Here is a 17,358-nt window from a genome sequence, read left to right on the forward strand (position 1 = left end):
CAACCCCACCTCAGCGCTGGGGTGGGTTGGAGTCTCCCAGCACTTCGCTGAGGAGCTCTGTGACCCTCACTGGATGTGGCTCTGAGCTCCAGCCACAACCACCGCCCCAGCTGCAGGCCCACAGGTGACCAGATGACCAGAAAGCATGTGTGGTGCCAAGCAGGTGTCTGCCCTCCCCAGCAGCTAGAGGATAGGGGGGTGAAAGGTTCTAGCAAGTTGATCAGACACAATGTTCCAACAGGCTTATAACGGATGAAACAGGATCGGGGAAGGCCGTGGGACCTTTGCTCAGACCAGAAGCTCCTGAAGAGCCACAGGGGTGGGCTCAGATACGGAAAAAAGAGCAGATTTAGGTCTATTTAAAACATATGGGCCTGTCTGAGGGTGTGGCGGTGGGGGAGGGGGCGGCCCGTACTACCATATTTGAATGTACAGACCTGCCCAAGACGGCCGAATCTGAAACTTTACTATTGAGATCAATCACTTTTTACCATGGGTAACCAGGGGTAAAGAATGGTCTAAAATACTATCTTTTATCCACCTTCCTCTCCTCTGAGGAAACAGTTGCAGGGGAGATCCCAAGTTAACAAGTATTTCCTCCCAGCAAGTCCAGCTGTGGTGGCTCTTGCTCCAAGGGGCTGTTGCAGAGTGGAGCAGAGTAGAATTGGAGTGGGGGCAAGCAAACCCTTAGTCATAGCTATGATGCCAGGCCCTCGGAGAAACTTTTTTATTTGAAGTATGTAACCACCCAGTACATGGGTAAAGAACTAACATTCAAAGAAAACAAATGAATTGCCAAATGAAGTTGATGGATAGTAAAACCCGGATTTGAGCTTGAGCCCATTTGACTCTGCCTTTTCAGAAGACAGAACTGACCCCAAGGTCATGCTCATATCCTCAACCCAGTGGCAGCCAGCAGCAGTTCAGCATGCACTCTGGAAGCCCTAGCCCTCAGTTTCATGCACTTGGCCCTATAGTCTATGCTGGTTCCTCTTAGAGAAAAAAAAAAAAAAAAAAAGCCGCAGAGGCACAGGTATATCTGATGGAAAAAAAAAAAAAAAAAAAAAAAGATTAATTAAGGAATGGCTTCTACATTATGAAAAGATTCACTACAGGGTTCCTTTAAATAACCAGCTCCCCTAGTGCTTTTATTATGTAGGTCGCTTTACAAAAAAAAAAAGTAAATTTACAAAAAAACTTTTCAAGATGATATTTGCTACATAAAGCAAAGCACACATTAACATGACTCTGAACCATTATCTGGGCTGCAGAAACAGGTTGCAAGGCTGGTCAGCTGGGCAGAACCTCCATGGGACCAGGGAGCACAGGTCACCTACATAGCCAGCGCTGGCCACCAAGGATTTCAAAGAGCAGGATGAGAACAGGAGACCCAGGCTAACAGGAAGTCGGTGATAGGAATGCTACAAAGAAGGGGACTCCTGGCAAGTTACTTTTTCAGGGCTGTGGTTTTCTTTCCTGTCAAGAGGGAGGTGCAGGCCTCTCTCTCTTTCCCAAGTCAGTGGGCACACGTTTCCCTGGCCCTATTACCTGACTCCCTGAGCCAGCACCCTAGGAAGGGAACTGGCTCACACTGGCCTAAACTCTTTCATTCTGCAAAATGCAACTGCCTTCTTCTCAGGCTTTTTCTCACTGATCCTTTTCATTAGCTTTTCCTGGAAGAGGTCACCTGCCTGGTCCTGGGTGACTGACACCCGGAATGAACTAAGAGTCAATCCTCTATAGCTCCTGGATTCATATAGCTACATTATTGCATTATATAGATGGTATCATATGTATTAAAATTGTGATTTTAGCTAATAATTTTAACATTTAATAATTTAATGGTATAACATTATAATTATACATATGTGTATTTGTCTCCCAGCCTAGGCTATGCTTCTTCAGTGCAGGGATGACAATATCTGATTCACCTCTCTACCTCCATTGGCTAGCTCAATGCCTGACAATAAATGGGGGTTGAACTGTTCTGCTTTCATAGAAAAGAACAAGAATATAATTTTTCAAGATGGAGTAATTAACTGTTGAGGCCTAAACTAATGTGTAACATCAAAAGTACATTTTTAACACAACAGTAAGACTCTCTAATTATTATATTTCAAATCTGATCTGCCCCACTCCCTCAAAATACCTTAGTCAAATTATTTCATAATTGAAATAATTAAAAGAAAACTTTCCTATTTTCTTTATATAATGTTATGCTGTTAAAGAAGGCATGTCAAAATCCCACATCACCTTTGATAGAATTCCAGAAGATAACCCTTTGTGATGCCAACCCACATTCCCTTCCATCTTCAATTAAAGAAAGAAAGAAAAAAAAAAAAAAACTGAGGTGAAAAGTTAAATTAGAATAATATTGCTGTGTATACAGTTTTTTTCCCCGTTTCCAATGTTTTTCTCCTCAACGCGTGCAATTTGGTAATTAAATATATTTCTGCTGGTCTTGTGGCCATATGCCTACAATATGTAAAAATACATTTGCGCTTTTTTCCCTCCATTCCTTTTGTTCCCAGTGCTGACTGCTGTCAGAGTGAGCCGTCCAGATTCCCGTGTGCTGGTATCCATGGGCTCTGTCTTGCCAAGCTGCCAGTCTGGAGCGTCACACCTTACTGCCTTTAAAGATTGCCCTGCAGAGATAGAGGGAAATGGCAATTTTTACATGATGCAGTCTGGCGACCCAAGAGATTTGAAGTCAGAACTGGTGCCAAGATTTACCCAGGAGAGCAAGCAGAGGCAAAAACAGAGAACCTGGGCCAAAAGGAAAAAAATAAAAAGAAGAAAGAAGGGAAAGACTGGGGGATGGGAAACCACAGTCAACTCTCTCTGGGGGTTCTCTCAAAAGGCCTGGACCAAAGGCCACAGAGAGGGTGAAGGCCATGTTTTTAGGAGTATATGGCTCCTAAAGAAAGTCAAAGGGAAGAGGTCGGCTTTTTTTGCATGCCCTAAATTGTAGTAGATTGCAGAATGTAAATGAGACAATTATTACACCAACGCTCATCAAGCTGGGCTGGAAAGACTTCAATAGCCTGATGAATATGCATGCAAATTTGTTAATTAAGTTAATTATTCTGCTGAAAATTCATTTGTCTTCCAAGGACATTTTCCCAATGATTTTAACATGCTAGCGCCATTAGTCATGCTCCATGCTATTTAACATTACTTTTTGTCCACTTTCTTTCCCCCCAACCCTATTTTTAAAAATATTTTAAAGTTTTAAAAAACAGTTGATGGGTTCTTTTAATTGACCCCTGCAATGTTGGAGGACGCCTAGAGCCAGCTCGGTAGGCATTCTCAGAAGCACGTTTCAATTAAATATTTCCTTGATATATAAAATGTTTGCAAAATGTCACATTGGTGGGGAGGAGAAGAGCTCTATCTGGGATCATTAAAGCTAGGATTTGAATTGTTCTCCATAGTGACTGTAAGAGGTAATCTGTCCCTGCTGTGGGCGATTTCCCAAGCTCTGAGTGTTATTTGATGCACGGATTTACCTTGCTGTGGGAAGTGTGGTGATTCCAAGCCTCCTCTCTTATTGGGCTGCAAGGCGAAACCCAGCGAACATGTGTGTTCAAAGAGGAACCAGAACTCTGGTACTTTTCTGTCACCCATGAGGGCCCAAACCTGTTACCATGGCAACGGAGGGGAATAGTGTGTTTAAAATCACATCTAAATGGCAAATTGATATATTTGAAAGAAACAGTCGAGTTTAATTTTGATAGCCAAGAGTAGCCAACAAAGAGTACGATGGTATTTTTTGTAAAACCGCATGTTATTTTGCTGGGTAAAGCAGGTTTATTATAACAGGACTTCATCATGGCCTCGAAATTGGAATCTTTAGAGGTCTGGATGAGTTGTATTCAACCAGATTCTTGATCTTAAGGTACGTAGACACACATGAAGCAGCCTATTTAAACCTCCCAACATTCTACGTAGGGAGATTATAGCATCACATCCCAACTCAGAAATTGGAACATGAGGTCTGACAAATCTAAGTGTTCTTAGCGGGACAGTAAGGTAGACATTTAAATCAAGACTATTCCAGGAAATCAGAGAAATAGGGCTGCTTGCACACATAAGGCAATCGTCATTAGAAGGAGAAAGATTAATCTGCACATCACTTGAGGGGACAGCCATATGCACACTTAAAGCTTGTCTTAAGATTATTTATTTTCTTTAGATTGAAGGTAAATTCAGATTCTCCCTATCCCTCAGTCACAAAAGAAACTCTCCAATATGATCTCAGCTTACAACCTGTATCTTCACAGTCAGGGTTGATCAGACTTGCTGCGAGCCAAGCTAATGAAAAGGGAGGAAAATAACGAAGAAAACAAAATTTAATTGAAAGAGTTAAAAAGAAATTAATTGGTATGCCATCTCTTTTGAGCCATTCGCATCTATTTTATACAGTATGAATGGCGCTACGTGTCACATAGATCGTAAACCAATTAAGATGATATTTTAAACCCTGTAATTTCTATAATTCCATCTGTTTTAGAAGGTTTAATTAGCAAAGTTACAAAAGCCAAATATATTTGAATATTTTGAAAGCAGGCCGAATGGCAAAAAAATGAAAAGTTCCCATAAACATTTAACTACACAACCATGTACATTTCATGAAAATATACTTTAGATGTACTTTAAAATGATACATGTGGGTTTTTCTAAATTTTACCAACAATAAACCGGATCCGAGGGAAATTATGATCGCATGTTGTTAGGCTGTGTAAATTAATTCAGTTTTGTTGTTGTTTTTCATCATACTTACAGAGATTTCTTCTGATGAAAATCCCTCACCTGTCATTTAATTGTGGGCCCAAAGTAGTAAGAGCTGCATAAAACTAAACACTTACTGAATTCTCTCCTTTAAATGTTCTTTCCATAGGCTTAAAAGAGAGGTTTGCCATTTTGCAAGGAAAAGCAAATATTTTTCAGATATATCCAAAACATTTTTCAATCTACCGGTAACCTATTTTTGAGAAATAAGAGTACATGGAAGTGTGTTAGCTTTAAAATGTGAACACAAAATCTAAAGGTACAAATTTGATAATTTAGCCCCTTTCTTCACTATTGAAGGAAAATATTATTTTGAATTTTTAAAATTAGTCCAAACATGAGATCCTGCCACGTCCTTTGGTTTGGTGCTGTGCTGAGCAGCTGTGCACTATCCAGGGCCTCATATGGCCCAGTCACCAATGACTGACAGGACGATAGTGACAATGTGACGCCCAATATTCTCTCTTCTCAAAATGCCTGCCACACCGCGATTGTGACGCAGTGGGTGTCTGGTTCTGTCTTTCCTTCCTACTGGATTTATGACACATAACAAGGTGTAATTAATTTTGTATATGCTTGTCTTTTTCATTACCAGAAATACAGTGAGCGTAATTTATTATCAATTCTATTCATATTCTGTACTACTTGGATAAACTACTTTTGTTTCCATTTGCATTAAATACTGTCGTGATTTAAAAAAAATGGCTAATAAAGGAAAACGGGAGTCGAACCTATGTTTAGCATATATATCACTCTAGAAAACTAATGGATCTACTATACTGGCACGTGTTTTATGTGCATCATCTCTTCTAACCCTTGCATCAACCATCCAAGAAAGGTCTAATTATTCCATTTGACAAGTGATTAAAGCAAAACTCAAAAAGATTACGACCCTTGCTTAAGTCATGACAAGAAAGAAAAAAAAAAATTCCAATAAGCAAGCAGCAGGAGCAAGCTTGAGAGCCAGAAAACACATCTAGATTATTTATTTTACTCCAAAACTTGTAAGTATTTTAATGTACCTGGCTACTACTACCACTTTTTAAAAACTCACCTTGGAAGGCCATGATACAGCCAACACTTAATATTTTTAGTATATGTCAGCATCTACATTACCTACAAAACACTGCCTGGATTTCCCATCTTTCATTTCATTTTATTATATTGTATTAACTTGTACTCTCTTACGGACTTCCTATCTTTGAAAAGGACTATCCTTTCTACTTTGGAGCAATTTAAATAAAAAAAAAAAAAGATAGTGAATTATCCCAAGAAGAAGTTTAAATAGATTTTGTTTGCAAATAGTTCAGCAGTTTCAGGGGGCATCTGCTTGTTTGCCTCACCTGCCCTTCTCATTCTTTCTATCTCCATGTCCTCCCCACCTGCCATGGGCTGTCACCAGAAGCAGCGGTACTGGGAGTCCTGAAGAGAGGAACGGAGGAAAGAGGTGCTTCCTTCTTCTAAATGATGAGAAATAAGGGTCCATGGAACTTCTGGGGCCATCTTTGCTGCTGTGATATATGATCTGTCCTGATAAAACCAACATGGCAGGAACATGTTTTGTAACATAGAGAGAAAGACAGACAAAGAGAGAAACAGGATCAGAAACTTGATGTCAGCACAAGTGGTCTGAAACTTCTTGGTGACAGGAGCCTAAAAGTCTCCCCCTCCACCCCCAACCCCACTCCCCACTTAACATACTTACAATTGGCTAATTATCCTAACTAATATAGGCATCATGCAAAAATCAGAAGAAATATTACACACTAATTTATGTTTCTTAATTCTACAGTACTTTTAATTCAAATTTCCTAGAGGCAAAAGTGGATCAGTATCTCAAAAGATCCATATGCATTGATTTTTAAAATGTTACTCCACTAACCCATCTTTAATTATGTCATTTGTAATCATTTATCTCTATTTTTCAAACATTTCAATAATTATTATGAATCACCCATCCACTATGAAAATGTACCAATTTGTAATTACATGCCAGAGTCAAGTTCTTATACAAAACAGACTGGCCACAAGACAATACTGAGCCTTTAAAAGTCCATACCTCAACATGTAACACTTTGAGTATGTCATTTGTAAATAATCTTGGTGAACTACGAGCTAAATAATTCCGACCGAAGAATCCACTTTGCACCTTGAACTTCTTAATTTGCCTAGATAGAATTTGCCAATGAATTTAACAAAAATTGCTGTTATGCTCATCTTTCTAAAGTTCTAAACAGGATCCAAAACTTTATTACACACTTAGGAGTTAATGTTCCTCTATTTTGTCAGAAATATTTGAACCATATTTTATAATACTTAAAGAATCTAACAATATATCATCAGAGAACTGGATTAGCAAGCAGTAGAAACAGTATAGGGTCTTAGAGACTGAAGTCAGATTACAGATTACACAGGTTCAAATTCTAAACCTATGCTCTATCACTTACTAGCATCTGGTGTGACTTTACTTCAGCTCTCTGTACCTCAGTTTTGTCATGTCCCAACTTGAGATAATAATAGTTTGCACCTCATAAAGTTGCTGTGATTACAAAATCAGTTAATAATTGTAAAGTGTTTGAAACAGTGCCTGGCACATAAGCAGTGGAATAGGCATACTAATGGAATAGACTACTTTGTGGCATTCCTTCTACCTTATAGCAAGACTAAGCAAAAAGAACAAATCTGGAGGCATCTCACTACCTGATTTCAAACTATACTATAAGGCCATAGTCACCAAAACAGCATGATACTGCTATAAAAATAGGCACATAGACCTATGGAACAGAACAGAGAACCCAGAAATAAACCCAAATACTTACAGCCAACTGAACTTTGACAAAGCAAACAAAATCATAAAATGGGGAAAAGAGACATTCTTTCAACAAATGGTGCTGGGATAATTGGCTAACTACATGTAGGAGAATGAAACTGGATCCTTATCTCTTACCTTACACAAAAATCAACTCAAGATGCAGTAAGGACTTAAATCTAAGGCTTGAATAAAAATTCTAGAAGATAACATTGGAAAAATTCTTCTAGACATTGGCTTAGGTAAGGATTTCATGACCAAGAACCCAAAAGCAAATGCAATAAAAACAAAGATAAATAGTTGGGACTTAATTAAACTAAAGAACTTTTCCACGGCAAAAGGAACAGTCAGCAGAGTAAACAGACAACCCACAGAGTGGGAGAAAATCTTCACAATCTATACATCTGACAAAGGACTAACATCCAGAATCTACAACAAACTCAAACAAATCCGTAAGAAAAAACAAACCCATCAAAAAGTGGACTAAGGACATGAAAAGACAATTCTCAAAAGAAGATATACAAATGGCCAACAAATATATGAAAAACCGCTCAACATCACTAATGATTAGGGAAATGCAAATCAAAACCACAATGCAATGCCACCTTACTCCTGCAAGAATGGCCATAATCAAAAAATCAAAAATCAGTAGATGTTGGCATGGATGTGGTGATCACAGAATACTTCTATACTGCTGGTGGAATGTAAACTAGTACAGCCACTATGGAAAACAGCGTGGAGATTCACTAAAAAAACTAAAAGTAGAACTATCATTCGATCTAGCAATCCCACTATGGGATATCCACCCAGAGGAACAGAAGTCATTATATGAAAAACATACTTGCACATGCACGTTTATAACAGCACAATTCGCAATTGCAAAATCATGGAACCAACCCAAATGCCCACCAATCAATGAGTGATTAAAGAAACTGTGAGATATACATATATTATATATAATATATATATGATGGAATACCACTCAGCCATAAAAAGGAATGAATTAACAGCATTTGCAGTGACCTGGATGAGATTGGAGACTATTATTCTAAGTGAAGTAACTCAGGAATGGAAAACCAAGCATCGTATGTTCTCACTGACATGTGGGAGCTAAGCTATGAGAACGCAAAGGCATAAGAATGATACAAGGGACTTCAGGGACTTGGGGGAAAGGGTTGGGGGGGCGAGGGATAATAAAAGACTACAAATAGGTGCAGGGTATACTGCTTGGGTGATGGGTGCACCAAAACTTCACAAATCACACTAAAGAACTTACTCACATAACCAAATACCACCTGTACCCCAATAACCTATGGAAAAATTAAAAAAAGAATATTCAGCAGTTAGCTAGCTAGTGCAATCAATGCTAACAGTATACAAAACCCTGGCTAACATTCCTCATATTTTTCAGTAGGTATGTATTTGCAAGAATTATCCAAATAACTGGCTCTGATCCAAATCTCTTTGAATGTAGTTATTTTTCACATGCCAGGTCTACTTTTTAAAAAGTTCTAATCTATTTTCTTATTATCTTAAAAACATATTGTGGAAGATGGTTGACTAGAGGCATTTCATACTTACCTCCTTGAAGAAGAAGAACTGAAATAGTAAGTGGATAATCACATTGCAAACAGATCATGCAAGAGAGAACACTGGAATTCAACAACAACAACAACAACAACAACAACAACAACAAACCAGAAATACCTAAAGCAAGGAAGGAGAAGGAAGCAGGCAGCCTGCTCAGCTGGGGTAAGCTGGGAGCTGAGAAAGACTCCCCAGTCTGAGAAAAGGAAAAGTGAAAGATCCTCAGCAGTTCACATCCCCACCATGTGCTCCTGCAGTTCTAGCCATGGGAGATCCTCTCAACACTCATGGGGCCTGAAGCTAACACAGAGAGGAGCTGGGAGGTTCCCAACCCACCAGCATAGGCTGCTGGCCACTGAAGGCAGTACCACCCTTCCCAGTGGCAGGGGCAGTGGCACAGCTGTTGTTGCCCCACAACCCAAGCATTCTGCTTGACTGTGAGTGCAGACACTGGCCATGGCCCTGTCCCTGCCAACCAAGGCTGGCACCTGCACTCTCCATCAGGAGGCCTGAGGACAAATGCACCCAGCCAGGCTTTACCCTCACTCCATGCCAAAGCACAGAGTCTGGCCACGGAGTCTACCTCTGTTGGTATCTCAACACTCTTGAGTATTGGGCCTAGCACCATCAGGCTAGCACACTCTGCCCAGCCCAGTCTACCTCTGTTGGTACCTGAAGATTCCTGAGATTGGGCCTAGCACTGAGGTGCTATCACCACAGCTGGCACCTACCTGTACTTGCCATCTGTGGGCCTGGTGACTGATGTACCCAGCCCGTTACAGCCACGTCCAACAGCGGCATGCATTACTCAGGACCCAGAGGGCTGTCCCACCACTACTGCTGACATCACCCATCCCACACCTGCTGTCTAGGGGCCCAAGAACAGACCCACTGCTGGAACTATCAGCATCTGAGTAAGCCACATATAGGTCAAAGAATTAATCTTCCTAGACCCAGTGACATGGGCATATGCTGCCCTGGGTCCCAAGGACAGACATGCTTAGCCCACTGCTGCCACTAATGGGGCCAGAAGACTGACCTACCTGGCATCTAAGTCCCCAGCAAAACTTCACCACAGCTTTCACTAATAACACTATTTTAAGCCATCAAAGAAATCACAGATACCACCTGTGCTGTTCACAGCTGAAGAAATCATACAGCGACTACACTGCCACACAAAACCAGATTAAGAGCAAAAGTGTCCTACCCAACTGTATTAGTTTGTTTTCATGCTGCTGATAAAGACATATCTGAAACTGGGAAGAAAAAGAGGTTTAATTGGACTTACAGTTCCACATGGCTGAGGAGACCGCAGAATCATGGCGGGAGGCAAAAGGCACTTCTTACATGGTGGCAACAAGAGAAAAATGAGGAAGCAAAAGCAGAAACCACTGATAAACCCATCAACTTATTCACTATCATGAGAATAGCACAGGAAAAACCAGCCCCCATGATTTAATTGCCTCCGCCTGGGTCCCTCCCACAACACGTGGGAATTCTGGGGGATAAAATTCAAGTTGAGACTTGGGTGGGGACACGGCCAAACCATATAATTCATCCCCTGGCCCCTCCAAATCTCATGTCCTCACATTTCAAAACTAATAATGCCTTCCCAACAGCCCCCCAAAGTCTTAACTCATTTCAGCATTAATTCAAATTCCACAGTCCATCTGAGACAAGGCAAGTTCCTTCTGCCTATGAGCCTGTAAAATCAAAAGCAAACTAGGTACTTCCTAGATACAGTGGGGATACAGGTATTTGGTAAATACAGCCATTCCAAATGGGAGAAATTGGCCAAAACAAAGGGGTTACAGGGCCCATGCAAGTCCAAAATTCAGGAGGGCAGTCAAATTTTAAAGCTCCAAAATGTTCTCCTTTGACTCCAGGTCTCACATCCAGGTCACACTGATGCAAGAGGTGGGTTCCCATGGTCTTGGGCAGCTCTGCTCCTGTGGCTTTGCAGGGTACATCCCTCTTCCTGGCTGCTTTCATGGGCTGGTGTTGAGTGTCTGCAGCTTTTCCAGGATCACAGTGCAAGCTGTCGGTGGATCTACCATTCTGGGGTCTGGAAGATGGTGGCCCTCTTCTCATAGCTCCACTAGGCAGTGCCCCAGTAGGGACTCTGCGTGGGGGCTCTGACCCCACAATTCCCTTCCACACTGCCCTAGCAGAGGTTCTCCATGAGGGCCCCGCTTCTGCAGCAAACTTTTGCCTGGACATCCAGGTGTTTCCATAGATCTTCTGAAATTTAGGCAGAGGTTCCCAAACCTCAATTCTTGACTTCTGTGCACCTGCAAGCTCAACACCATGTGGAAGCTGCCAAGGCTTGGGGTTTCCACCCTCTGAAGCCACATCCCAAGCTGTACATTGGCCCCTTTCAGCCATGGCTGGAGCAACTGGGACACAAGGCACCAAGTCTCTAGGGTGCACACAGCATGGGGATCCTGGGCCTGACCCACAAAACCACTTTTTCCTATGGGGCCTTTAGTACTCTGATGGGAGGGGCTGCTCTGGTCTCTGACATGGCCTGGAGGCATTTTCCCCATGGTCTTGGAGATTAACATTAGATTGCTTTCAACTTATATAAATTTCTGCAGATGGCTTGATTTCTCCCAGAAAATGGGTTTTTCTTTTCTATCACATTGTCAGGCTACAAATTTTCTGAACTTTAATGCTCTGTTCCCCGTATAAAACTAAATGCCTTTAACAGTACCCAAGTCACCTTTTGAATGCTTTGCTGCTTGGAAGTTTCTTCTGCCAGATGCCAGATACCCTAAATCATCTCTCTCAAGTTCAAAGTTCCAAAAATCTCAAGGGAAGGGGCAAAATGTCACCAGTCTCTTTGCTAAAGCATAACAAGAGTCACCTTTACTCCAGTTTCCAACAAGTTCCTCATCTCCATCTGAGACCATCTCAGCCTGAAACTTAATGTCCATATCACTATCAGCATTCTGGGCAAAGACATTCAACAAGTCTTTAGTAAGTTCCAAACTTTCCCACATTTTCCTGTCTTCTTCTGAGCCCTCCAAACTGTTCCAGCCTCGGCCTGTTACCCAGTTCCAACGTTGCTTCCACATTTTTGGGTATCTTTTCAGCAATGCCCCACTCTACTGGTACCAATTTACTGTTTTAGTTCATTTCCATGGTGCTGATAAAGACATCCTGAAACTGGGAACAAAAAGAGGTTTAATTGGACTTACGGTTCCACATAGCGGGGAGGATGCAGAATCATGGCAGGAGGAGGTGAAAGGCACTTCTTACATGGCAGTGGCAAGAGAAAAATGAGGAAGAAGTGACAGCAGAAACCCCTGATAAACCCATCAAATCTCGTGAGACTTATTCACAATCATGAGAATAGCATGGGAAAGACCAGCCTCCATGATTCAATTACCTCCTTCTGTTTCCCTCCCACAACACATGGGAACTCTGGGAGATGTAATTCAAGTTGAGATTTGGGCGAGGACACAGCCAAACCATATCACCAACCAATACCATAGATACATCTTCAGGAAGTAGTTCTCCCTTATGTAAGAAAATTCTAAAAACTGGAAGAAGTGACTATTATACCAGATGTACAGATATCAATGTAAGGACATAGGAAACATGAAAAAGCAAGGAAATATGACACCTCCAAAGGAACACAATAATTCTCCAGCAATAGACCCTAATCAAAAGGAAATTCACAAAGTTCTGGAAAATGAATTCAAGTTATTGATTCTTAAGAAGCTCAGTGAGATAAATGAAAATTCTGAAAAACAATGCAAAGAAATCAGAAATAACTGTTCAAATTATGAATGAAAAATCTACGAAAGAGACAGATGCCATAAAAAACAACCAAACAGAAATCCTAGAACTGAAGAATTTATTGAATGAAATACAAAACACATTTGAGATCTTCAACAATTGACTAGATCAAGAAGAAAGAATCTCAGAACTTGAAGACAGGCATTTTGAAAAAATAAAGAAAATGGAAAAAAAAAAAAAAAAAAAACAATAAGCAATGCCTCCGTGACATACGAGACACCACAAAGTGACCAAATTTTTTAATTACTCAGGTCCTGGAAGGTAAAGAGAGAATTAAAGGATTATAAAATCTATGTAATGAAATGAGAGATGAAAGCATTCCAAACCCAGAAGAGATTTAGACATCCAGATATAGGAGGTGCTGAGATTCCCAAACAGATACAATGCAAAAAGATCTTCTCCATGGCACATTTTAGTCAAACTGTCTAAAGTTCAACACAAAGACAGAATTCTAAATATAGCAAAAGATAAGCATTAAGTCATCTGTAGAGGAACCCCCATCAAACTAACAGCACATTTCTCAGCAGAAACCTTACAGGTCAGGAGAGAATTAGATGATATACTCAAAGTGTTAAAAGAAAAAAAAAAAAATAACTACCAGTCAAGGATACCATAACTAGCAAAATTGTCCTTCATAAATGAAGGAGAAATAAAGTTCTTTCCAGAGAAGCAGAAGCTAAGAGAAAGCATCATCACTAGACCAGCCCCACAAGAAAAGCTCAAGGAAGTCCTATATCTGGATGCAAACAGATGACACCTGTCATATCATGAAAATACACAGGCCGGTCACGTTACTCATGCCTGTAGTTCCAGAACTTTGGGAGGCCAACGTGGGCAGATCACTTGAGGTCAGGAGTATGACACCAGCCTGGCCAACATGGTGAAACTCCGTCTCTACTAAAAATACAAAAAATTAGCTGGGTGTGGTGATGCATGCCTGTAATCTCAGCTACTCGGGAGACTGAAGCGGGAGAATCGCTGAAACCCTAGAGGCAGAGGTTGCAGTGAGCCAATATCATGCCACTACACTCCAGTCTGGGTGACAGAGCGAGACTACGTAAAAGAAAACACACACACACACACACACACACACACACACAAATATAAAACTCACTGGTAAACCAAACATTGACACAAATGAGGGAGAGAAATAACTCATATGGTATAAAAACCACCAAACCACAATAACAATAAAAGTAAAAGAAAGAAAGAATATACAAAACAACCAGTAAACAAAAATGTGACAGGAACAAAACCTTACATATCAATAATCACTTTGAATGTAATTAGATTAAATTATCCACTTAAGACTGGCTGAATGGGTAAAAGAAAAATATAATTTAACTATATGTTGCCTACAAGAAATGCACTTTACCTGTAAAGACAAAAATACACTGAAAGTAAAGGGATGGAAAAAGATATTCCATGCAAAGGGAAACAAAAAAAAGCAAGAGTAGCTATACCTCCATTATATCACAAAGACGTTAAGTCAAAAATAGTAAAAGAAAATAAAATGAATAAGAAGGTTATGGTATGAGAAAGGGATCAATCCAACAAGAGGATGTAACAGTTCTAAATATATATGCACCTAACACTAGAGCACCCAGATAAAAACAAAACAAAACAAAAACATTTCTAGATATTTAGTCTACCGCCAAAGGAACACAACAATCCTCCAGCTATGGACCCTAATCAAAAAGAAATTCATGAAGTCATTGGAGAGAGAGACTCCAGTACAATAATAGTGGATACGCTCTCAGAATCACACAGATCATCTAGACAGGAAAAGCAACAAAGAAACATTGGATTTAAAGTCAAAGTTAGGACAAATGGACCCAACATACATTTATTGTCCAACAAATGCAGAATATACATTCTCATCAGCTTAAAGAACATTCTACTGGATAGACCATACGTTAGGCCACAGAACACGTCTCAACTAATTTTAAAAAGTCAAAACATATCAAGTATCTTTTCAGACCACAGTGAAATAAAACTAAAAATCTATACCAAGAGGAGCTTCAGAAACTATACACATACACGGAAATTAAATAATAAACTGCTGAACAGCAATTGAGTAGAAATTAAGATGGAAATGTTAAAGTTTATTGAAACAAATAAAAATGGAAACACAACAAACCAAAACCTGTGGGATACAGAAAATGCCATGCTAAGAGGGAAGTTTTTAGCAATAAATGCCTACATCTAAAAAGTAAAAGGATTACAAAGTAACAATTCAACAATGCACCTCAAGGAAATAGAAAAGCAAGAACAAACCAAAACCAAAATTAGCAGAAGAAAAAATAATAGTGATGATCAGAGCAGAACACAATGAAATAGAGACTACAAGAAAATACATTGTTTCACTGATCAAATGATCAATGAAACAAAAATTGGTTATTGGAAGATAAACAAAATTGATAAACTTCTAGTTAGACTAATCCAGAAAGGACCCAAATAAAATAAGAAATGAAAATGGAGACATTACAACTGATACCACAGAAATATAAAAGATCATTAGAGACTATAATAAACAAATATAGGCCAACAAACTGGAAAACCTAGAGGAAATATATAAACCCAGGAAATATACAACCTACTATGACGGAATCAGGAAAAAATAGAAACCCAGAAGAGACCAATAATGAGCAAGACTCAATCAGTAATAAAAAGTCCCCCAACAAAGAAAAGCCCAGGACTTGATGGATTCATAGCTGAATTCAACCAAATGTTTGAAGAACTAATACCAATCCTCCTGAAACTATTCAAAAAAAAAAAATGGAAAGGAAGGAATTCTCCCAAACTCATTCTATGAGGTCGGCATCACCCTGAGACCAAAATCAGACAAGGACATGACAAGAAAAGAAAACACAGACCAATATTCCTAATGAACATAAACACCAAAATCTCAACAAAATACTAAGCAAACTGAATTCAACAGCACAGCAAAAAGATCACATACCATAATCAACTGGGATTTATACCAGGGATACAATGATGGCTTCACATACACAAATCGATAAACATGGTACATCGCATCAACAGAATGAAGAACAAAAGCTATATAATCATCTCAATAGATGCAGAAAAAGCATTTGATAACATGCAACATCCCTTTACGATAAAAACTCTCAACAAACTAGGCATAGAAGGAGCACACCTCAAAATAATAAAGGGAATATATGAAAAACCCACAGCTAACATCATACTCAATGAGAGGAATTGAAAGCCTTTTCTCTAAGAACTGGAACAAGACAAGGATGCCCACTTTTACCACTCCAATCCAACATAGCACTGGAAGCTCTAGAAAGAGGAATCAGGCAAGAGAAGGAAAGAAAATTCACCCAAATTGGAAAAGAAGAAATTATCTCTTTTTGCAGATGACACAATCTTATAACTTAAAAAGCCAAAAAACTTCCTCAAAAAACTCTTAGAGTTGATAAGCAAATTCAGTAAAGTTATAGGATATAAAATTAACACAAAATTAGTAGCATTTCTACATACCAATAATGAAATAGCCAAAAAAGAAATTTAAAAAGCAATCCCATTTACAATAGTTAGAAAAAATACCTACTAATAAATTTAATCAAGGAGGTGAAAGAGCTCTACAAGGAAAACTACGAAACACTGATGAAAGAAACTGAAGAGGACACAAATAAATGGAAAGACATTCCATGATCATGGAATGGAAGAATTAATATCATGAAAAGGACCCCATTGCCCACAGCAATATACAGATTCAGTGCAATCCCTATCAAAATCCCAATGTAACTTTTCACAGAAATAGGAAAAACAATCCTAAAATTCATATGTAAATAAAAGAGCCAGGATAGCCACAGCAATGCTGAGCAAAAAGAACAAAGTTGGAGCCATCACACTACCTGACTTCAAATTATATTACAAGGATATTGTAACCAAAACATCATGATATTAGTATAAAAATAAGCACATAGACCAATGGAACAAAATAGAGAACACAGAAATAAATCCACATATTTAAAGCCAACTGATTTTTGACAAAGATGTCAAGAACATATAGTAAGGAAAGGATACCTTCTTCAACAAATAGTGCTGGGAAAATTGAATATCCACATGCAGAAGAATAAAACCAGACCCCATACCTCTCATCACATACAAAAATCAACCAAGATGGATTAAAGACCCAGATGTAAGATCTAAAACTATAAAACTTCTAGGAAAACAAAACAAAACAAAACAACAACACTTCAGGACATTGGTCTAAGTGAAGATTTTATGGCTAAGACTTCAAAAACCTCAAAAGTACAGGCAATTAAAACATAGACAAATTGTACTATAATAAACTGCAAAGCTTCTGTACAGCAAAAGGCAAAGGAAACAACAGAGTG

At 39.4% G+C, this 17,358-nt stretch overlaps 1 long non-coding RNA gene across 1 annotated transcript in view; it reads right to left on the reverse strand.

Moving 5' to 3' along the window:
* Positions 1-6,115: 6,115 nt before the first annotated feature.
* LOC140709560 (uncharacterized) overlaps positions 6,116-17,358 on the reverse strand; it is a 97,474-nt gene continuing 86,231 nt past the window's right edge. The window contains exon 3 of the long non-coding RNA XR_012090058.1: positions 6,116-6,321. This is a non-coding gene — a long non-coding RNA (uncharacterized lncRNA). The remainder of the gene's footprint in view (positions 6,322-17,358) is intronic.

This window comes from Chlorocebus sabaeus, chromosome 21 (assembly GCF_047675955.1).
Source record: "Chlorocebus sabaeus isolate Y175 chromosome 21, mChlSab1.0.hap1, whole genome shotgun sequence".
Taxonomy (NCBI): domain Eukaryota; kingdom Metazoa; phylum Chordata; class Mammalia; order Primates; family Cercopithecidae; genus Chlorocebus; species Chlorocebus sabaeus.